Here is a 24,384-nt window from a genome sequence, read left to right on the forward strand (position 1 = left end):
CTAATAACAAGACAATGACTGGAAGAGTACCTCAAATCTCAATATTAGCATTTAATATAAATGGTCTATATGATCCACTTAAAAGATACAGATGGATAAATGGATAAAAATATCACAAACCAGACATCCGCTTTCTTCAGCAGATACACCTAATGTAAATATTCTTATAGACTCAAGATTAAAGGGTAGAAAAATATATTTCATGCAAATAGAAAGAAGTAACTCTTCTTATATTAGATAAAACATACTTTCAAGAAACAACAGGTTTTTTAAAAAGACAAAGTCATATAATGATAAAAGGATGAAGTGAACAAGAAAATATAACAATCATATATATATATATATATATATGTGTGTATCCAACTAACTGGAGCGCCCAGATTCGTAAAGCAATTACTACTAAACCTAAGAATAGAGATAGACAGAAATACACTAATAGTGAGATGAGTTAAAACTCCACTGATAAACTAGATGGATCGTTGAGGCAGAAAGTCAAGAAGAAAATAACATATTTAAATTGCACTCTAGAAGAAACAGACCTAATATTTACAGAACATTCTACCTAAGAACTGTAGAAGACACATTCTTCTCACCAGCAGATAAAACAGAATCCAAGACAGACCATATGAGAGGCCACAAAACATGTCTTAATACATTTTTCAAAATTGAAATTATATCAAATATCTTCTCAAACAGCAGAATAAAACTAGAAACCAATTCCAAAAGGAACCCTCAAAACTATACAAATCCATGGAAATTAAACAATCAACTCTGAATGATTTTTTGTGTTAATGATGAAATCAATATGGAAATTAAAACATTTTTCAAAATGAATGATAACAGTGACACAAGTTACCAAAATCTCTGGGATACAGCCAAAGCAATGCCAAGAGGATAGTGTAGAGTGTTAAGTGCCTACATCAAAAAGTCTGAAAGATCACAAAATTGACAATCTAATATTGCACCTCAAGAAACTAGAGAAACCAGAACAAACAAAACCCAAATCTTGCAGAATAAAAGAAATGGCAAAAATTAGAGGAAATCTAAATAAATTGAAACCAAAACAAAATCTGTAAGATCAATGAAACAAAGAGTTGGTTCTTTCTAAAGATAATCAATGTTGATAGATCACTGGCTAAATTAACTAAGAAAAGAAAATTTATATAAACTCAGAAATAAAAATGGAGATGTTACAACTTACAGTACAGAAATAAAAAATACCACTTAAGATTACTATGAATATATCTATGCACACAAATTAGAAATTCTAGAGGGAATGCATAAATTTTTGAAAATATACAACCCCACTAGCTTGAATAAGGAAGAAATAGAAATCCTGAAACGACCAGTAACAAGTAGAGAGATTGAATCAGTAATTTTTTAAAAACTGCCAACAACAAAGCCCAGAGCCAGATGGGTTCACAGCCAAATTCTACTGAACATTCTAAGAATTGGTACTAATTCTATTGAAATTATTCTGAAAGATTGTGAAAGAGGGAATCCTTCCTAACTCATCCTACAAACCCAGTAACACCCTGACATCAAATCCAATAAAGGATGTAACAATAAAAAGCTACAGATCATTATCCCTAATAAATATAGATGTAAAAATACTCAACAAAATACTAGCAAATCAAATATAACAGCAGATAAAAAAAAAATTCACCATGATCAAGTGGATTTCTTGCCAGGGATACAGAGATGAGTCAACGTATGCAAGACAATAAATGTGATTCATCACATTAACACAATTAAAAATAAAAAACTTTATGATCAACTCAATAGATGCAGAAAAAACATTTAATAAAATACAACCTTATTTATGATTAAAAACCCTCAACAAGCTAGACATAGAAAGAACTTACCTCAAAGTAATAAAAACCGTGTATAACAAATCCATAGCCAACATCATGCAGAACAGGAAAAAGTTGAAAGCATTCCCCCTAAGAACCGCAGCAAGTCAAGGATGCCTACTTTCACCACTTCTCTAAAATATTTCTGAAAGTCCTAGCCAGAGCAATAAGTCAAAAGAAAGGGCATCCATATTGGAATAGAAGAAGTCAAACTATGCATTTGCCTATTACATAATCTGATACAGAAAAAATTCTAAAGACTCCTCCGAAAGACTCCTTGATCTAATTATTGAACTCAGTAAAGTCTCAAGGTACAAAATCAGTGTACACAAATCAGTAGCACTGCTATACACCAACAACGACCAAACTGAGAGCCAAATTAAGAACTTAATACCTTTTATAGTAGCTCCCTAAAATAAAATAAAATAAAATAAAATAAAATATCTAGGAGTGTACTTAATCAAGGAGATGAAGGATGTCTACAAGGAGAACTACAAAACATGCTGAAATAAATCATAGATGACACGAACTAATGGAAACACATCCCATACTCATGGAATGGAAGAATCAATATCATGAGAATATCCAGACTGCTCAAAGCAATCTAGAGATACAATGCAATTTCAATCCAAATACAAACATCGTTTTCCACAGAATTAGCAAAACAATCCTAAAATTCATATGGAACCAAGAAAGGATAGTAGCCACTGAATAGCCAAGTAATCCTAAGCAAAAAAGACAAGTACGGAGGCATCACATTACCCAACTTCAAATTATACAACAAGGCTATAGTAACCAAAACAACATGATAGTGGTATAAACGTAGATACATAGACTAATGTAACAGAATAGATAACCCGGAAATAAAGCCAAATATTTATGACCAACTGATCTTTAACAAAGCACATAGAAACCTAAACTCGGAAAAGGACACCCTATGCAATAAATGGTGCTGTGAAAATTGTATAGCCATATGTGGAAGAATGAAACTGAATCCCTCTCACTGTGTATAAAAATTAACTCAAGATTAATTAAAGACTTAAATCTAAGACATGAAACCATAAAAATCTCACAAGAAAACCTAGGAAAATCTTTGCTGGACATTGGTCTGGGCAAATATATATATATATATGCTAGGTGAGATCTAATTAAAGTAAAAAGCTTCTGAACAGCAAAAGAATGGTCATCAGAATAAATGGGCAACATACAGAGTGAGAGAAAATATTTGCAAATTATCCATCCAACAAAGGACTAATATCCAGAATCTACAAGGAACTCAAACAAATCAGCAAGGAAAAAAAAAAAAATCAAAGTACATAAATAGACAGTTCTCAAAAGAAGACATACAAATGACCAACAAACATATTTTAAAATATTCAACATGAGTAATCATCAGGGAAATGCAATCTAAAACTTCAATGAAATAACATTTTACCCCAGCCGGAATGGCCATTATTAAAAAGTATAAAAAACAATAGATGGTAGTGTGGATGTGATGAAAAAGGAATGCTTATATATTGTTGATAGGAACATAAATTAGTACAACCTTTATGGAAAAAGTATGAAGACTTCTCAAAGATCTAAAAGTAGATATACCATTCTTCCAGAAATCCCACTATTGGGGTTGTACCCAAAAGAAAAGAGATCACTATATCAAAAAGATACTTGCACATATCTCTTTATCATGACACAATTCACTATTGCAAATATATGGAACTTACCTAAGTGCCCATCAACCAATAGTAGTGATATATATACATACATCACATTTTCTCTATCCACTCATTTCATATACACACCACAGAATACTACTCAGCCATAAAAAAAGGATACAATAATATCTTTTGCAGGAAATTAGAGGTTTCTGGAGAACATTATTCTAAGTAACTCAGGAATGGGATACCATATGTTCTCTTATAAGGGGAGCTAAGCATGAGCATGCAAAGCATACAGAGTTATACAATGGACAGTGGAGACTCAGTGGTGGCGGGTGGTGGGAGTGAAAAAAAAAAACTGCCTATTGGGTACAATACATACCACTTGGCTGATGACTGCACTAAATTGCCAGACTTCATTATTCAATTCATCCATGTAACCCAAAACCACTTGTACCTCTAAAGCTATTGAAAAATTTTTGTTTTTAAAAAAAGAAAAGAACACACACCAGGTTTTCTTCACGGAAAAGAGTAAGATTCTATCTTAAAAATAGCACTGTTAATAACTTTCACTTTTTAAACTACTACTAATTTCTTTTTATCTATTACGCTCTTTATGTATATTTTAGAATGAATATGGAAAATAAGCTATTAGCATTGATCTTCAAAAATATATATTCACTGTGTCCTCTTCAATAAAAAGTGTTATATAACAGAATATTTAATATAAAATATATGTCATTTTCATTTTTTAGATATGTGAAAGGAGAGAAAGAGGGAATGGTGTAAAAATATCTTTTTACAGTTCTAGACTCTGGTATTGATAATCTTATGAAAATCTCTTGTTACAAAGTGACATAGAAATCCATGCTGTACATTTCTGTTCTATGACCAATAATAAAACTAGCACTCTTAAGTAAGTACACAATGTTTAGGACTTTACAGTTTCCATGACATAAAATTATTCCAACATAAGTGAATAACTTAAATACCCTGTTTCTGTAGTAGTCAGCTTCAACTGCCATAATCAAGTATTGTTGATCATTGATTGAGTAACTTAAACAACATAAATTTATTCTCCGAGAAGCTGAAGGGGGCTGGAAATCTGAGGTCAGTGAGTCAGCACTGTGGGGTTCTGGTCACAGCTCTCTTCCTGGCTTGTGGCCACTTTCTCCCTGTGTGTTCACATGGCCTCTCCTAGGTACATGAGTGTAAAGAGAGAGAGCGATCCTTCCTCTTCTTATAAGGTCACCAATCCTACAAGGATTAGAACCGCAACCTTATGACCTTATTTAAGCTTAATTACCTTATAAAAGTTCTATCTCCAAATACAGTCTCTTTGTGGGTTAGAGCTTTAACACATGATTTTTAAGGGAACACGATTCAGTTCATAGCAGCTTCTTTTGATACTGCCTCTCTCTTTTGTTGATGTTTACCTGCAGGCATTTAATTACTTCCACTGCCATGAAGTGTATCATGTATAACTCTCCCCACAAAAATCTATGAGGTACACTTCTGGAGTACTATCTATTAAGTAACTATTAGAAAAGAATGTAGAAATTTTAAATGTCATATATAATAAATTACAATAAATTTTACCTTACATCTATAACAATTCATTCAAAACTCTAGGCCAGAAAATGAAAATGTGTGACTTATTAACAGTTTATAATTTCTGACATAATATTTTGAGTATTGTTTTAGATATATTTTTGTAGTGCATATTTTTAAAATTTGACTTTTATTTAACTCTCTCGTATCTGATTTTATTGCTACATTTTTGTAGCTATAATAATGTTCTGTGGTCAACTACCCGAACCACTGTCTGTTGCTATACTACAAACATATAATTTTGTACTTTAAAAGTATTTCAAACATGCCTTGTCTCATGGCCTCTTCACAACTCAGACATAATATTAGTCTTACTTTTAGAGATATTGAGGTTGCTAACAAACCAAGCAAAAGTCATGATGTGGAAGCATAATGTGAATTTCCTATCATTTAAAAATGTTGACTATATTACTACTATTTCTAGTACTACATATATATGCATTTATATGCATTTAAGAAGTATAAGAATTAGTACAAATTAATCTTTTATTTCAAATATCCTCAAATTTTGTCATAAAGGTGGTTATGAATTATGATTCTGCAGTGGAAGAAATCACTCGAGTATGTAAAGGTAATTACCACCTGTAACTCTGGGCATTGTTTCCCAAATGCACTGCATGTCTTTTACTGCTTCTGAGCATAACTACGTCATTTTTAACATGAAATTTAATAAATCACATCACAGAGAGTGTACTAAACACTTTGTAACGTGGAAACAATTATACATGATTAATGGCTGAAGTAAATTTCAACTAGAAAGAGGGTTGCGCTGCTTGTAAAGACATGCAGGTAAGAGGCAGGTCTGCAGGTTTTCTTGTAGCTAGACATTAGGAAAGTTTTTGAAAATGGTATATCCTTCTTCTGATAAGCTTTGTAAAAGGCCTGTGGAGTTTCCAGGTCATTCACTAAGATATAAATCAAATGCAATAATTCTGAGAACAATTTTTTAAAGCTAGAGATAGGGTAAGGTTTAAAGTTATAATTAGTGGATTCCATTGTCAGATTTCTCCATGACATCGTAGCCATGGTTACAACTGACCATGGTTTCACACCACATAAATCAGGACACTGCCTGCTTTCACAGAGAATTTTGAATATCACCTAACAATAAAGAAAACTGTATATAATATGGCACCAGTAACTAAATACAGCATCCTTTCTACACAATCTTTGTAAGATTCACATAGTTCCAATTTAGCTGTCGGCAAAATTTCTCATCATTCTTGTGGTGGAGCAGCTTCAGTCTTATGCTAATTACTTAGCCATAGTCACAGCCTCTCAAATGTACACAAACATTTTCTTCACACCTCTTTTTCTTTTGTTGGATGGCAGACTCAGCAATGACCTACTGTCTCCTCTCATAGTTTAGCAGAGGAGGGAGTCGCAATGCTGTCTGGAGTTTGCGGCTACACAAAGAACGGATGCATTGGACTAACAAACACATTGCTGCTCATAGCTCCACTAAAAGCTAAATGAGGCCTTTATTTATTTTATTTTTTTCAAGACACAAAGAAGCTTAGGCCCTGCAGCTGCTCCATAAAATATAGTAAAAAAAAAATCACTGGAATTTGAATAAAAAGGATATGAAACAGACTGATTCATTCATGGCCTCATTTTGAGATGTGCTATGTGGTTTAGTTAAGTGTAACTCAGAGCAATGGATCTACATTCCTCATATTATCAAAAAGTGTATTTTTAATGAAAAGTTTAGAAACAGTTTTTGCTCATACTGAATATACCTGGGTGTCTGTAATCATTGTTTTGCATATAATGCTACCACTGTGGGTGTTCATTATATAGCTTTGTTAAGGCTGCATAGAAATACCTTGCATGCACAGAGGTTTAAAGAACTGTCTGTGGTGCATGCATTTATCAGTATTTATTTTTAATGAAGACAGTGATTTGTAAAGGAAGAATAAGTGAAAGGTTTTGTAAATGAAGAATAAAATTGTCAATAGTCTAAGTCTTTAGCTTAGATTCCTGTCTGGAATTTATCTTCTTACATGTATAGTCACTGTACAGTAATGTAATTTTGGTCTCTGAAATTCTTAATTTTTGAAGCATTTCCACTATGCTCACAAATCCTTATGTAATATGAGATTCAAACAATTGCAGTTACACAAAATTTGCAAAATTTTAGCACCAAAATATACTACAGACACTATTTTACATAGGTTAAAGATTATAATATATAAGCTTAAACAAATTTAGTACTTATGCACAAATAAAATGAATCTGCTAATGATGGTAGAAAACTAATTGTCTCATGAATATTATAGTATTACTTCTGATATATAAGAGCTAGGTAGAGAGATAACTAGCCCAGGTCCCAGCATTCTTATGTTCCTTAGGCAAAATTGCCTAAATGACTAAGTGGACATTGCAATACAAATGACAAATATTGTTCCCTTACTTTCTATCAGCATTTTGAAACTACATTAATCCAGACAAAGAGTAGTTACTTGTTAATGAGTGTTTCTGTAGCACATTCCTGAGTTCCTAGAGTCAAAGAGCAATAACAAATAGAAGATATGTACAATGGCTAATACAGAGTGTCACTTGGCTGCCTTGAAGGATACAAAGTATTGATCCTGGGTGTCTTTGAGGGTGTTGTCAAAAGAGATTAACATTTGAGTCAGTGGGCTGGGGAAGGCAGATCCACCCTTAATCTGGTGGGCACCATCTAATCAGCTGCCAGTGAATATAACCAGGCAGAAAAACGTGAAAAGGTGAGACTGGCCTACCCTCCAAGCCTACATCTTTTTCCCTTGCTGGGTGCTTCCTGCCCTCAAACACGGGACTTTAAGTTCTTCATTTTGGAGACTCAGACCTGCTCTCCTTGCTCCTCAGCTTGCAGACAGCCTATTGTGGGACCTAGTGATCGTGTAAGTTAATACATAATAAGTTCATATATATATATGAACTTATTATGAGTTGATATATATATGAGATGATATATATATATATATCCTATTACTTCTGTTCCTCTAGAGAACTCTGACTAATACAATATAATAATGCAATAATAAGGCAATATCAAATTAAAAACTCATCTCTTCAATAAATTCTGTCTTTAAAATTAACCCCATATGGTTTGTATACAAATTTCCACACGGCACTATTAATTAAAACATGTGGAAACTCTTCTGATAAAAATGTTTACGTAGCCATTGGATATGCCAGAGGAAAAAAAAAAATTTTATTATATGGAAACTCAATAAAAATGATACTATGAAATTTGGTAATTAGTCTTATTCACAGGACAATTGCTCTAAAAATGCTGGCACTTTCTAAAATGGATTCTGCTATCAAAATACAAAGGGTAGTTATCCTTCTATTCATTCAAAGCTTTACCTTATACTGAAATAGAAAAACACACTAAGTCTTTATCCTTTCATCTCCAAAGCTTGCAAATACTAGTTCCTAAATTACTTAGAATCTGTCTTCTCCTTCTTAACTATTTGAGTTTTGAATCGAGTTTTACATTGTTTTCCCTGAATGACCATTGTAGTTTCCTATACAGATAAACTTCCTTTAGTTAGATGATCTACTGCGTGAGATGGCTTAAAAAAAAAAGGACTTTTTTTTTTTTTCCCCCACCACACCAATACCAAACTGTTTACAATTCTCTGGACGCAAAACTTTATTTCACATTTTCTATCTCATGATCTCTTATTTAGCATTCAAGGACCTAATGAAGACATTTTGCACTCTTATGAAACTTTGACAGTTTCCATAAACACTGCCTCCTTTTTATGTATATTTATGATTTACATTCCTTCAGCAATCATTTATTGAATTCTTACTTGGGGTCAGTCGCAGTGCTGGTTTCCGGGTAATTCCTTCTCTGTATAAATGTCAGTCAGATGGAAATCAAAGATATATGTCAGTTATGACTCCATATCAAAAATTCTGTACTGAAATACTAGAGGATGCTGTGCTATGGTGCTTATTTGTGAATTCTCTTTCTCCTACTGGACTATAAGTATTTTAAGGAGGAAAATTGTGCTTACTCATTTTTCATTGCCAGTACCAAGAATAAAATACCTTGCATGTAGTATATGTTGAGTATTCGATGTGAGCTGAAGATCTTTGTTTTCTATGCTTTGAACGTGGTTTCAAAGGAAGGCCTTCAAACAGGTTTTGAGGAATGATAGCATCAGTGGAACTGGGGCAAAGGCTCCCAAAGCCACTACAGGCATTTCTCTTTTCTAACACTTTGAGTTTTAATAATTTATACAGACAATAATTATAAAGCTAACTTTTGTTGGGAGCACACAATATTCCAGGCAGTATTATAAGTATTTTATATATATTAACCTATTGACTTTTTTAATGCTCACAAGTTCCATATGAGCTAAGTATTCTTATCATGTAATATGTTTCCACATTTATGACTTTATAAATGTGGAAACAGAGTTCAATAACATATCCAAATTTTTGTAGCTAGTTAGCAGCAGAGCCAAGATTTAACCTTGGCAGTCTAGCCATTCCCTGATGTACCTTTCCCATGCCTTTGATGGTTTCTGCCTTAGGGCCAATGACACTGGTGCTAGGTTTTTCTGGTGAATGCTATCAACAAGCGCCTTTCCTCAATACATAGGTCAAAACTGACGATTAGCACACTTAAGATTATGTGAGCTCTCCCTCAAGATACTCTATCACAATTGTATCTGTAGGTTTCTATTAATAAATATTGGGGGTTAACAAAAATTTTTATATGTTTTCTTTAATTCTCCATCTTGAAGAAAGATTTATGATACAAGCTTTTCTATATTAATTGAATTAATATCAGTTTTGACAGGTGGCCGATACATTAAAGTTTATATATCTTTAAAATTTAACTTTTAGTAAATCGAATTTGGTTTATAAAAGTGAGTATATTTGATTTGTTATCTTAGAGAAATTTTCCACATTTTAATCCCATATTGTATTTTCACATGTTGTTTTATACTGCATCTCTTTTCATCTCAGTGTCATGACTTATTAAAGCTCAAAATACATTTTGGGCCCTGTGAGTGAAGGGATATGAGCTTGGGAGCTGTGATGATCTTACTGTGGTAAGCAGTGGGTTGCAAAACTTGTCTTTTTAGTTCTTTTATAGCCATATAAAAACCACAGTGAGATTATTGAGCAGTTGAAAATTGGAGGCTATAAAAAATTAAGCATGAAAATAGAGTTGCAGTAAAATAAAAACCTTCATTTTAAATATGTAATAATATTTAAATGAACAATTTTTAGGTTAGTCATAATACATAGCAAATAACTGAGCCCAATTTAGGGGAAAAAAAGCTGGAAGAGCAATTTGTGTACTAAAGGACCATGGTTTTGATAAGCTCACAATCTGATGCTACAATATAATTCATTAGGCCATGGAAGCAAAATTACAATGATATGGGTCTTATGCTAAGATTTCCTGCCCAAAATGCTCTAAGTGTTATAGAAATTAGGAGCAATATTTGGATAGTGGCTTCTCTCTTGTTCTCTATTTTTTTCTGCTATCTTTCTTCTCTCATTTATGGAATTAAAACCTCCCTCCTAACCCTTAAAGGAGATATGTATGTCGTTTATTAAGGATAAAATAATAATTGTAATATTTAAGGGAAACAAAATAGCAAATAAGCATTGAAACAAATTCAAGGTAGCTTAGCTCTCAGCAAAATTGAGAAACTGGTGGTGTTGCTAGTAATAATTCTCACTGGGCTCTGTGTTCCCCTAGGCACCTGACACTTGTGTCCTGGCTCCTGAGATTCAAGGAAATCTCTTTACCCCATTGTAATTACACACACACACACACACACACACACACACACAGTCACACACACACACACACACACACACACATATATATATATATATACACACAGAGAGAGAGAGAGAGAGAGAGAGAGAGAGAGGGAGGGAGGGAGGCAACCAGTTAGGTACCTTGCATCCAGCAAGGGAAAAAGATGTAGGCTTGGAGGCTAGGCCAGTCTCGCCTTTTCACGTTTTTCTGCCTGGTTATATTCACTGGCAGCTGATTAGATTGTGCCCACCAGATTAAGGGTGGATCTGCCTTCCCCAGCCCACTGACACATGCCATGTGTAAGCATTTCCTGGCACCCTTTCTTCCAAATGTTTATTTGTCCCTTACAGTCCTTGTCCTTATCAAGAGCTATTTGGAAAGTCTAATTTCTGTTCTATATTACTTGATGTTGTATTTTTTATATTATTTTACAATAATGTAAAGTGGAATTTAATTGAGTGCTTTAAGAGACAAAATATTAATCAAATAGTGAATTTAAAAGGAGACCCTACCTTTTAAGGTTCCTGAAGGAACATCTTTCTGCTACTTTCCTTTTCTTTGTGAAACTTTCTTTAAACTCATCACTGACAAATATTTAATTTAGTCTATTCTTTAGTAGTCATTTTACAAAAATTTGTGAAGAATGAAGGTGCTTACCATACTGAGAATTTAAAATACAGGAAAATTGGATAGATATATACTTATCATGTTGAAAAAGGAATTTATACAATAAAATAAAAATAAATTCATCTGATAATCTAAAGATTCCCTATCAACACATCACTATAGATTTTACCTCATGCACGTACCAATGATAGATCAAACAGGAAAACAAAATGAAACAAGAACACCAGGAAAACAAAATGAAACAAGAACACTTTTAAGGGAGTTAAGGGAGTTAAGAAAGTAGGGATGGGCAGAGGGACAACATGAACTGTGATGAATTTGCAAAAAAGGACTTAGGCAAATACAGCAGAGGATGCTGTAGAGCTGAGATGACATTTTAGAGTTGTTCCAAGTTAAGGGGCTCACATATTTTATTCCCTTGTGAAACAATCACTAGAAGCATGCTATCCCTGGGATAAGGCCATAAACTTAGTTGAGGCAGGTCACTTTGGTTAAGGAAATTCATGGACAGAGACTCGACTGTGAGCTGTCAGCAGTCAGCTCTTCAAGCAGCTGGGGAATGAATTTCCCAGTCCGGAAGAAGAAATTAGTATTCATTATAGCCCACCACATATGAGAATAGCCTTTTCAGGAAGATGGTTGTTGTCATTTCCGGGGAAAACTAAGAGGAGTGGTAGAGAGGTGACCTACAGCCCTGCTGTCAGTGCTGATTTCACTGACAATCATCATATCCTTCCTCTACCACTTCTCCAAGATCTTCATCTTCAGAGGCCACTCTGTTTATCTAAGTGGCTTACTTGATGGCATGTTCAGACCAAGACCTTGAAGGTTCTAAGTCTGAGTCACCAGGCCTTTTTTTATGCTGTTGCTTTTACACCTGTCAATTTATCAAAATTGATCAAAGAAATGCTGAGAGACACTCAAGTGAATGAATCATTTAGGTATCATATTTTTTTTTTCTGACTGCATTGTGAATCAGAAACACTATCTCCTTAGAATACTAGAATCAATTACCTCTGTAAGAATTGTGAATTCTTTTCTCCTCCTGGTCTCTTGGCATAAGGAGATTAAAGATACTATGCAGTTAGTAATTGGTTAACATGAAACTAGATACTTTCTGTAATTTTCCCTGGTGGAAGCATATATCTCTAGGAACAGATACACATAAACCTGCAGAGCCTAGCGTTTTGGGGAGGAAAAGAACAAGTTATCCAAGTAGATCACTGGAAGTCATTATCAGCAGGATTGTTCCTACCTATGTCTGTCAGTTCTTGATCCTATGTGTTCAACTTATTAGTGATACAGCATTACGTAACAGTTTTTAATTTAGAATATATCCAGCATCCTAGAGGATGGCCTTTTATCCTAACAGCGCATCATCTCTAAGTTGGTGCTTCAGTTATGCCTCTGTTATTCTATTAATCCAACAGCTGTGGGAGTTGCAATACATAATAGAGTCAATAGTGGCCATATGCTCACTGGTACATCTTTTTTTTTTCTGATAAAAATGTTACTTTGGTTCTCTGTAAGATTGTGGATCCAGAGTTCTAAAGCTCTTGAAGAGTGATGTTGCCTTAGGTCTTTCAGGCTGAAATTTATAAACTTGAAACATGTTGATTCCAGTCAAGATGAGTCATTGTTCCTTCCAGGGTAAAAGGGGTGCAGTGTAATAAAGTGGCCACCAAAAACGTGGTTGATCCCCAAGAGATAATGGCATACTGAGTCTCTCTGATGTGATATTTTTATGTTTCCATTTGACTTTATCATCAGAGTGCTCAGACATTTTGACAAATATTATTTTCAGTGTGTCTGTGAGGGTGTTTCTGGATGAGATTAACTTTTTTTTTTTCTTTGAGACAAAGTCTCACTCTGTTGCCCAGACTGGAGGGCAGTGGTGCCATCTCAGCTCACTTCAACCTGCACCTCCCGGGTTCAAGTGATTCTCCTGCTTCAGCCTCCCAAGTAGCTGGGATTACAGATGCCCAGCACCATACCTGGCTAATTTTTGTATCTTTAGTAGAGATGGGGTATTGTCCTGTTGCCCAGGCTGTTCTAGAACTCCTGACTTCAAGTGATCCTCCTGCCTCAGCCTCCCAAATTCCTGGGATTACCGGCGTGAGTCATGGCACCCTGTCAAGATTAACTTTTGAATCTCTAAACTGAATAAAGTAGGTTGTCTTCCTTGGTATGAGTGGGCCTTATCTAATCAATTGAAGACCTGAATAGAAGAAAAAGGCTGATTAGGAGGGAACTGCTGCTGCCTGACTATTAAACTGAGAAATGGGTGATTTCCAGACTGCAACGAAATCATGGCTGCTTCTTCAGTCTTGAGCCTGTAGACATTCAGATTGGAATTTATATCACTGGTTCTCCTGATTCTCCAGCTCGCCAACTGGAGATCTTGGGATTTCTCAGCCTTCACAACTGCATAAGCCAATTTTTTATATAATAAATCTTTATATGTATATATATGCACACTATACGCACATACACATGCACATATACACATACATACATTCCATTTGTTGTTTCTGTTTCTCTGGATAACCCTGACTAATACAGTTTCTGAGCACCGGCCACTGAAAGATATGCTATTTGTCATTGGCAGTAACTGAATCAGCTTTAGTAAATGGGAGTGGCCTCCTCTTGGGTCCACTTATTACATCCTTTTATGTCATCATTGCTACTTGATTTATGTGTCCATTGTGCCAGACTTGAAGTCTGGCTGATGGCAACTTGTCAAGACATACTTTCTACTTGGGTTTTTAGTGTGAGATATATATATATATATATATATGTACTCTAGTGGGCATGAACAAAGGAAGCAATAATCTTCAGGCATTGTGCTTATGCCCACAGGACCCTCCATGACTCATCTCCAATCCTCTTAATCCATTCTTTCTTGAGAGGGTGTTTGTATTATTTTATATATTACAAGGTTTTAAAATTCCTCTATTTTGCAAATTTGTGCTGTCAGTGGAGAATTTGAAGAATTCCCAAGGATTGAAAAGAACAATGAGTCAAACCTGAGCACCATGCTCAGTTATGGAAACAATTAAAATCGGTTTATTACTAGACATTGTTAAGGTGATTGCTATCTATAACCTCTGCTTTCTTTCATCCAAGGTTAGTACTTTCCACCCAATGACAAGGGCACAACATTTTAGTTTAATTCTTTCAGTCTTTTTCTTTTTAATTGTGGTTCATAAAAACCCCACATAACATAAAATTTACCATCCTAATCATTTTTAAGTGTACATCAGTAGTGTTAGGTGTACTCACATTGGTGTACAACAGATCTCCAAAACTTTTTCATCTTACAATGAAAAAATTTCATCTTGCTTCCACTCTATGTGTGTACCACATTTTGTTTATTTATACATCTATCAAAGGACATTGATTTTGCTTCCCTTTCTTGTCTATTGAGATTAATGCTGCTATGAACATGAGTGTTCAAATATCTCTTGTTCCTGCCTTTAATTATATTAGAGATATATCCAGAAGAGAGATTGCTTGATCATATAGTAGTGTCATTTTTAATTTTGGGGGGAACTACTATACTCTTTTCCATTGCAGTTGCTTCATTTTATAATCGACTAAAAGTTTGAAAGTATTACAATTTCTCCACATACTTTCCAATACTTTTTGTTTTCTGCTCTGCTTTTTTATTTGTTTGTTCATTTGTCTGTTTGTATTGATAGTAATTGTTACCGACAGAAATGTACCCCGCAAAATTTATATATTGAACCTCTAAACCCTAGTACTTTCAGAGTGTGACTATATTGAGACACAAGGCCTTTAAAGAGGTGATGAAGCCAACATGAGGCTGTTAAGGTAGGCCGCAATTCAGTCTGACTTATATCCTTATTAGACCAGAAAATTTGGACACAAACTGAAAGACCAAGTATGTGCACATATAGGGATACAAATGGGAAGACACGGAGAGCAGATGGCCATCAAGGTAACATGGTTTGGCTGTGTCCCTACCCAAAATCTCATCTTAAATTATAGTCCCCATAATCCCCACATGTCAAGGACTGGATCATGTGAGGTAATTGGATCATGGGAGCAGTTTCCCTCATGCTGTTCTTGTAATAATAAGTGAGTCTCATGAGATCTGATGGTTTTATAAGCTTCTGAAATTTCCCCTGCTTGCACTCACCCGTCCTGCTGCCCTGTGAGGAAGGTGCCTACTTCTCCTTTGCCTTCCACCATGATTGTAAGTTTCCTGAGACCTCCTCAGCAATGCAGAGTTGCAAGTCAATTAAATTTATTTTCTTTATAAATTACCCAGTCTTAGATATTTCTTCATAACAGTGCGAGAAAGGACTAATGCACAAGGAGAACAGTATGGGGAGAAATGAAATATGCTGACACCTTCATCTTGAACTTCTAAGCCTATAGAACTTTGAAAAAATAACTCTGTTGTTTCAGCCATCCAGTCTGTGGTATTTGTTATGGCTTCCCTAGCAAACTTAATACAGTAGCCATCCTCATGGGTATAGGTAATATCTCATTGTGGTTTTGGTTTGCATTTAACTAATGATTAATGATACTGAGCATCTTTTAATATGTCTGTTGGCCATTTGGATATTATCTATGGAGAAATTTCTGTGCAAGTCCTTTTCCCATTTTATAACCAGGTTAATTGTTGTTGTTGTTGTTGAGCTGTAAAGAGGTATTTTTTGATATATTCTAGATACTAACCCTTTATCAGATATGTAATGTACAATTTTTTTTCTTCTATTCAGAAGTTAATTATATTTTATATTTTCTTCTTCCAAGCCCCTAAACGGCCCTATACAAATAGGATATTCATCCAAATTACTCAATAAAAGTGTTAGAGAAGTACTCCAACTGCAGAATATAGGCCTTTAGGCTGCAAAGTGACCTGCCTTTTTTCAGGTGATGGTACTGGTGAGATAGAATCCTTTATTGTTTATTTTGAATGGGGATATCCTGGCATTCTCAAGAATGCTAAATTTTAAAATATTTATTTAAATAATGAATCTCTGAATCATCATAGGGTTTAACAAAGTACCTCTGAGTTCCAAATAAAATGAAAATAATATTTTTATGAACTTTTGTTTTAAGTTCAGGGGTTCAAGTGCAGGTTTTTCATATATGTAAACTTATGCCATGGGGGTGAATTGTACAGATTGTTTCATCACTCAAGTATTATGCCTACTACCCATTAGTTGTTTTTCCTGAGCCTCTCCCTCCACCACCATTCACTGTCTGAAAGACAACAGTGTGTGTTATTCCTCTCTTTGTGTCCACGTGTTCTCATCAATTAGCTCCCACTTGTAAATGAGGATATGTGGTATTTGCTTTTCTGTTTGTTTTAGTTTGCTAATGATAATGATCTCCAGCTCCATCCATGTCCCTGTAAAGGACATGATATTCTGCTTTATGGCTACATAGTATTCCTTGGTGTATATGTACCACATTTTCTTAATGCAGGCTATCATTGATGGGCATTTAGATTGATTCCATGTCTTTGCTCTTGTGAATAGTGCTGCAATAAACATACAAATACATGTATCTTTATAACAGAATGATTTTATATTCCTTTGGGTATATACCCAGAAATTGAATTGCTGGGTCAAATGATATTTTTGTCTCTAGGTTTTTTGCAAATTGTCACACTGTCTTCCACAATGGCCAATCCAAATTGTCACACTGTCTTCCACAATGGCCAATCTTCTTTGCATGCACAACAACAGTATATAAATGCCGTACAACTTCGTCAGCATCTGTTGTTTTTTGACTTCTTAACAGGAGCTATTCTGATTGGTGTTAGATGGTATCTCATTGTAATTTTGATTTGCATTTCTCTAATGGTGATGTTGGGCTTTTTTTTTCATATGATTTTTGGCCACGTGTATGTCTTCTTTTTGAAAAGTGTCTGTTCGTGTCTTTTGTCCACTTTCTGATGGGATTGTTTGCTTTTGTCTTGTAAATTTAAGTTTCATATAGAAGCTGGAGGTTAGAACTCTGTCAACTGCATATTTTGCAGAACATTTTTCCCGTTCTGTAGGTTGTCTGTTTACTCTGTTGATAGTTTCTTTTGCTGTGCAGAAGCTCTTTAGTTTAATTAGATCCCATTTGTCATTTTTTGCTTTTGTTGCAATTTCTTTTGGCTTCTTCAGCATGAAATCTTTGTCTGTGCCTAAGTTTTGAATGAAATTACTTAGGTTGTTTTCCAGGGTTTTTATAGTTTTGGGTTTTATGTTTAAATGTTTAAGCCATCTTGAGTTAATGTTTGCATATGGAGTAAAGAAGGGGTTCAGTTTCAGTCTTCTGCTTATGGCTAGCCAGTTATGCCAGCATCATTTATTGAATAGAGAATCATTTCCCCATTGTTTCTTTTTGCCAGGTTTGTTGAAGATCAGATAGTTGTAGATGTGCAGTCTTATTTCTGCATCCTCTATTCTGTTTCATTTGTCTATGTGTTTGTTCTTGTACTAGCACCACACCTTGCTGTTTTGATTACTGTACCCCTGTAGTATAGTTTGAAGTCAAGTAGTATGATGCTTCCAGCTTTCTTCTTTTTGTTTACAATTGCCTTAGCTATTAGTGTTCTTTTTAGGTTCCATATGAATTTTAAAATAGCTTTTTCTAGTTCTGTGAAGAATACCAATGGTAGGTTAATGAGAATCGCATTGAATATATACATTGCTTTGGGAAGTATGGACATCTTAATGATAGTGATCTTTTCTATCCATGATCATGAAATGTTTTTCCATTTGTTGGTTTCATCTCTGATTTATTTGAGCAGTGGTTTGTAGTTTTACTTGAGATCTTTCATCTCCCTAGTTAGCTGTATTCCTAGATTTTTTATTCCTTTTATGGCAAAGATAAAAAAAGACAAAGAAGAGCATTATATAATGGTAAAGAATTCAATTCAACATGAAGAGCTAACTATCCTAAATATATATGTGCCTAACACAGGAGCACCCAGATTCATAAAGCAAGTTCAGTTCTTGGAGACCTTCAAAGAGACTTAAACTCCCACATAATAGTAAAAGACTTTAACACCCCAGATTATCAAGATAGAAAGCTAACAAAGATATTCAGGACCTGAACTCAACACTAGATCAAATGGACCTGATAGTTATCTACAGACCTCAAAACAATAAAATATGTATTCTTCTCATTGCTGCATGGCACTTCCTCTAAAATCAATCACATAATTGAAAGTAAAATACTTCTTAGCAAATGCAAAAGAACTGAAGTCATAGAAAATGGTCTCTCAGACCACAGCTAAATCAAATTAGACCAAGACTAAGAAATTCACTCAAAACCATACAATTACATAGAACTCCAGTAATTTTCTCCTGAATGACTTTTGGGGAAATAATGACATTAAGATAGGAATCAAGAAGTTATTTGCAACTAATAAGCAAAAAGCTCAACATACCAGAATATCTGAGACACAGCTAAGGCAGTGTTAAGAGAGAAATGTATAGGACTAAATACCTACATCAAAAAATTAGAGATCTTAAGTTAAAAACCTAACATTGCAAAAGAAAGTACTACAAAACTGAGAGCAAACACATCCCAAAGGTAGCAGAAGACAAGAAATAACCAAAATCAGAGCTGAACTGAAGAACATTGAGACACAAAAGACTATTTGAAAAATCGTTAATCCAGGGGCTGTGTTTTTGAAAAAAAAAAAAAATTAAAAAGACAGCTAGATAGACTAATAAAGAATAAAAAAAGAGAAGATTCAAAAAAAAAAAACACAATTAAAAATGATGAGGGGGATATTACCACTGACACCACAGAAATACAAGCAATCATTAGGGAATATTATAAACAACTCCATGCACATAAACTAGAAAATCTAGAAAGAAATGGATAAAGTCTTGGATACCTACAGAAAGAAATTAAACACTGGACAGACCAATAAAGAGTTCTGAAATTGAGACAGTTTTAAAAAGCCTACTGTATTAGTCCATACACTGTTATGAAGAAAAACCTGAGACTAGGTCATTTGTAAAGGAAAGAGGCTTAATTGACTCACAGTTTCTTTTTCTTTTTCTTTTTTTTTTTTTAGATGGAGTCTCGCTCTGTCGCCCAGGTCGGAGTGCAGTGGCCGGATATCAGCTCACTGCAAGCTCCGCCTCCTGGGTTTAGGCCATTCTCTTGCCTCAGCCTCCCGAGTAGCTGGGACTACAGGCGCCCGACATCTTGCCCAGCTAGTTTTTTGTGTTTTTCAGTAGAGACGGGGTTTCACCATGTTAGCTAGGATGTTCTCGATCTACTGACCTTGTGATCCGCCCATCTTGGCCTCCCAAAGTGCTGGGATTACAGGCTTGAGCCACCGCGCCCGGTGGACTCACAGTTTTGCATGGCTAGTGAGGCCTCAGGAAACTTACAGTCATGGTGAAAAGGAAAGCAAACACTTCCTTCTTCACATGGAGGCAGCAAGAAGTGCAGAGCAAAGTTAGGGGAAGCCCCTTATAAAAACATCAGCTCTTGGGAGAACGAAGTCACTATCACAAGAACAGCATGGAGGTAACTGGCCCCATGATTTAATTACTTCACACTGGTTCCCTCCTACAAATGTGAGGATTATAGGAACTACAGTTCAAGATCAGTTTTGGGTGGGGACACAGCCAAACTATATCATTCCACACCACCCTCTCCCAAATATCACATCCTCACAACTCAAAACACAATAATGCCCTTCCAACAGTCCCCCAAAGTGTTAACTCATTCCAGCATTAACTCAAAAGTGCAAGTCCAAAGTCCCATCTGAGATAAGGCAAGTCCCTTCCACCTGTGAGCCTGTAAAATAAAAAACAAGTTAGTTACTTCCTAGATACAATGGAGGTACAGGTATTGGGTAAATGCACCTGTACCAAAAGGGAGAAATTGACCAAAATGAAGGGGCTGCATGCCCAATGCAAGTCTGAAATCCAACAGGGCAGTTACTAAACCTTAAAGTTCCAAATAATCTCCTTTGACTCCATGTCTCAAATTCAGATCCCACTGATGCAAGAGATGGGCTCCCACAGCCTTGGCCAGCTCCACCCCTATGGCTTTCCAGGGTACAGCCCCTCCTGGCTGCTTTCACAGGCTGGCATTTAGTGTTCCCTGATTTTTCCAGGTGCACAGTGCAAGCTATCAATGGATCTATCATTCTGGGGTCTGAAGGATGGTGGCCTTCTTATCATATCTCCACTAGGCAGTGCCCCAGTGGGGACTCTGTGTGCGGCTTCAACCCCAATTTCCCTTCATTACTGCCCTAGCAGAGGTTCTCCCTGAAGATTCTGCCCCTACAGCAAACTTATGCCTGGACATCCAGGCATTTCCATAAATCCTCTGAAATCTAGGCAGAGGTTCCCAAAACTCAATTCTTGACTTTTATGTACCCACAGGCTCAATACCATGTGGAAGCTGCCAAGGCTTGGGACCCTCTGAATCCATTCCCTGAGTTGTAACTTGCCCCCCTTTAGCCATGGCTGGAGTGGCTGGGATGCACCAAGTCCCTAGGCTACACGCAGAAGGAAGCCCTGGACTTGGCCCAATAAACCATTTTTTTCCACCTAGGCCTCCCGGCTTGTGATGGAAGGGACTGCTGTGAAGATCTCTGACATGCCCTGGAGACATTTTCCCCATTGTCTTGGTGATTAACATTCCCTCCTTGTACTTATGCAAATTTCTGCAGCAGACTTGAATTTCTCCCCAGGAAAATGATTTTTCTGTGGCATCATCTGGCTGCAATTTTCTCAAACTCTTATGCTCTGCTTTTACTTGAATGCTTTTCCACTTAGAAATTTCTAAGACTTTAAATCATCTCTCTCAAGTTCAAAGTTCCACAGATCTCTAGAGTAGGGGCAAAATTCTGCCAGTCTATTTGCTGAAGCATAACAAGAATCACCTTTGCTCCAGTTCCCAACAAGTTCCTCATCTCCATCTGAGACCCTCAGCCTGGACTTTGTTTTCCATATCACCATCAACATTTTGGTCAAGACCATTCAAGTCTCTAGGGAGTTCCAGACTTTCCCACATCTTCTTGTCTTCTGAGTCCTCCAAGTCTTTAGGAAGTTCTAAAATTTCTCACATTTTCCTATCTTCTTCTGAGCCCTCCAAACTGTTCCAACCTCTACCTGTTAACCAACCAAAGTCACTTCCACATTTTCACGTATCCTTATAGCAACACCCCACCCTGCTCTACGAGTACCAATTACTATATTAGTCTGTTCTCATACTGCTATGAAGAAATACCCAAGACTGGAGAATTTGTATTTTAAAAAAAGAGGATTAATTGACTCAAAGTTCAGCATGACCTAGGAGGCCTCAGAAAACTTACAATCATGGCAGAAGGGGAAGCAAACATGTCCTTCTTCACATGGCGGCAGCAAGGAGAATTGCAGACAGAATATGGGGAAAGCCCCTTATAAAATCTTCAGACCTTGTGAGAACTCACTATTTTGAGAACAGAATGGAGGTAACTGGCCCCATGATTCAATTACCTCCCACTGGCTCCTTCCCAGGAAATGTAGGGATTATGATAATTACAATTCAAGATAACATTTGGGTGGGGATACATCCAAACCATATCACCTGCTAACCAAAAAGGCCCAGATCTAGACAGATTCACAGTTGAATTTTACCAGATGTACAAAGAAGAGCTGGTAACTTCCCTTCTCAACGTATTTCAAAAAATTGAAAAGAAGAGACTCCTCCCTAGCTCATTGTATAAGGCAAGTATCCTGATACCAAAACCTGGCAGACACACACACACAAGAAAACTTCAGGCCAATATCCTTGATGAACATCAGTGAAAAATCCCTCAACAAAACACTGGCAAATCTAATCTAGTGGCACATTTCAAAGCTTATCCATCACAAACAAGTAGACTTCACCTCTGGGATCCAAGGTGGGTTCAACATATATAATCAATAGATGTGATTCATCTCATAAACAGAACTAAAGACAAAAACAAACAAACAAACAACACATAATTACCTCAATAGATGCAGAAAAGACTGTTGATAAAATTCAATATCCCTTCTCATTAAAAACTCTCAATAAACTAGATATTGAAGGAACAAACCTCAAAATAATGAGAGCTATATATGACAGACTTACAGCCAATGTCATATTAAATGGGCAAAAACTGGAATAATTCTTCTTGAAAACCAGCAAAAGAAAAGGGTGCCCTGTCTCACCACTTCTATTCATCATAGTATTGGAAATTCTGGCCAGGGCAATAGGTAAGAGAAAGAAAGAAAGTCAGTCAGCTAGGAAGCGAGCAAGTCAAACTATTTGTGATTGCAAATGACATGATCTTATATCTAGAAAACTCCATCCTTTCAGCCTAAAAGCTACCTAAACTGATAAGCAACTTCAGCAAAGTCTCAGGATACAAACGTATGCAAAAATCACTAGCATTCCTATACAACAGAAACAGTGAAGCAGAGAGCCAAATCATGAACAAACTCTCATTCACAATTGCCCCAAAAATAATATTTATGATTTTTAAGATGTGGGCACTTAGTATTACAATTACAGAACATCAAATATGAAAAGGTAATATTAAATGCTTGTAGTGAATAGCTTATGGGATATGTGACATCAGAGAAAACAGAGACTTGTTAAAGGCAGCAAGACAGATTTTATTCAGTTTATTTAAGTTTGGGAGACTGACTCCAGTATAAACAGCTCAAATTCAACTAAGACAAAGATGGCTGAAGATTTTTTTGTCAACTTTTATTTAAGATTTAGGTAGTACATGTGCAGATTTGTAACAAGAGTATATTTGTTATAAGGGTAATGGTGATGTTTGGAGTATGATTGAATCCACCACCCAGGTAGTGAGCATAGTATACAATAGGTAGTTTATCAACCCTTCCTCTGTTCTCTTGTCTCCTCTCCTCTTTTGTAGTCCCCAGTGACCATTGTTCCCCTCTTTGTGTCCATGCATACCCAGTGTTTAGCTTCCAGTTATAAGTGAGAACAGGCAACATTTATTTTTCCATTTCTGCATTAATTCACTTAGGATAATGGCCTCCAGCTGCATCCATGTTACTGAAAAAGACATGATTTCTTTATTTTTTATGGCTTTGTGATATTACATCATGTGTATGTTCTGCATTTTCTTTATCCAATTCATCTTTGATGAGCACCTAGGTTGATTCCATGCCTTTGCTATTGTAAAATAGTGCAGTGATAAACATACAAGGGCATGTTTCTTTTACTTATTTTCCTTTGGATATATGGCCAGTAGTGGGATTGCTGGGTTAAATGATAGTTCTTTTAGTTCTTTGAGAAATCTCTGAGCTGCTGTCTACAATGGCTGAACTAATTTACATCCCCACTTGAAGTTTTTCAAGAGAAAAAAAGAAGAAACAAAAGAGACAATGGGAAGGTAAAAAAGGAAGAACAAAACAGACTGGGGGATCTGGAGAAATCAGGAATATAAGAAGGGGTCAAATGGATAATTACTAAAAATGTTTTGACAAAGCAGATAAGGACAATTGACAATTTGCAGTTTGGCAGCATTGCATTTTATTGAGCAGTTTCAGCACAGGGCTAGAGTCACCTTTAGGAGAATGACCTAGTACAGGTGGAAACCAGTGTAAAGTTTGGTCAAATCTGTTAGCACAGTGTTCAAAAAAAGTCCCTGATGCCATGTGTGAGTTCAGGTTTACATTGATAATTGACTGACAGCAGAATTTTTATCAACAATAAATACCATAAAATTAAGGAGTAATATCATCCACAATGTCCAATAGATATTTTTTTAAAACCTAGCTAGACATGCAAAAGAAAATTTAATGACTAGGAATGGACCTAAAAAGTACTCAGATGTTTCATTATATAATCTGATGAAGGA

Source organism: Macaca fascicularis, chromosome 4 (genome assembly GCF_037993035.2).
Source record: "Macaca fascicularis isolate 582-1 chromosome 4, T2T-MFA8v1.1".
NCBI lineage: Eukaryota > Metazoa > Chordata > Mammalia > Primates > Cercopithecidae > Macaca > Macaca fascicularis.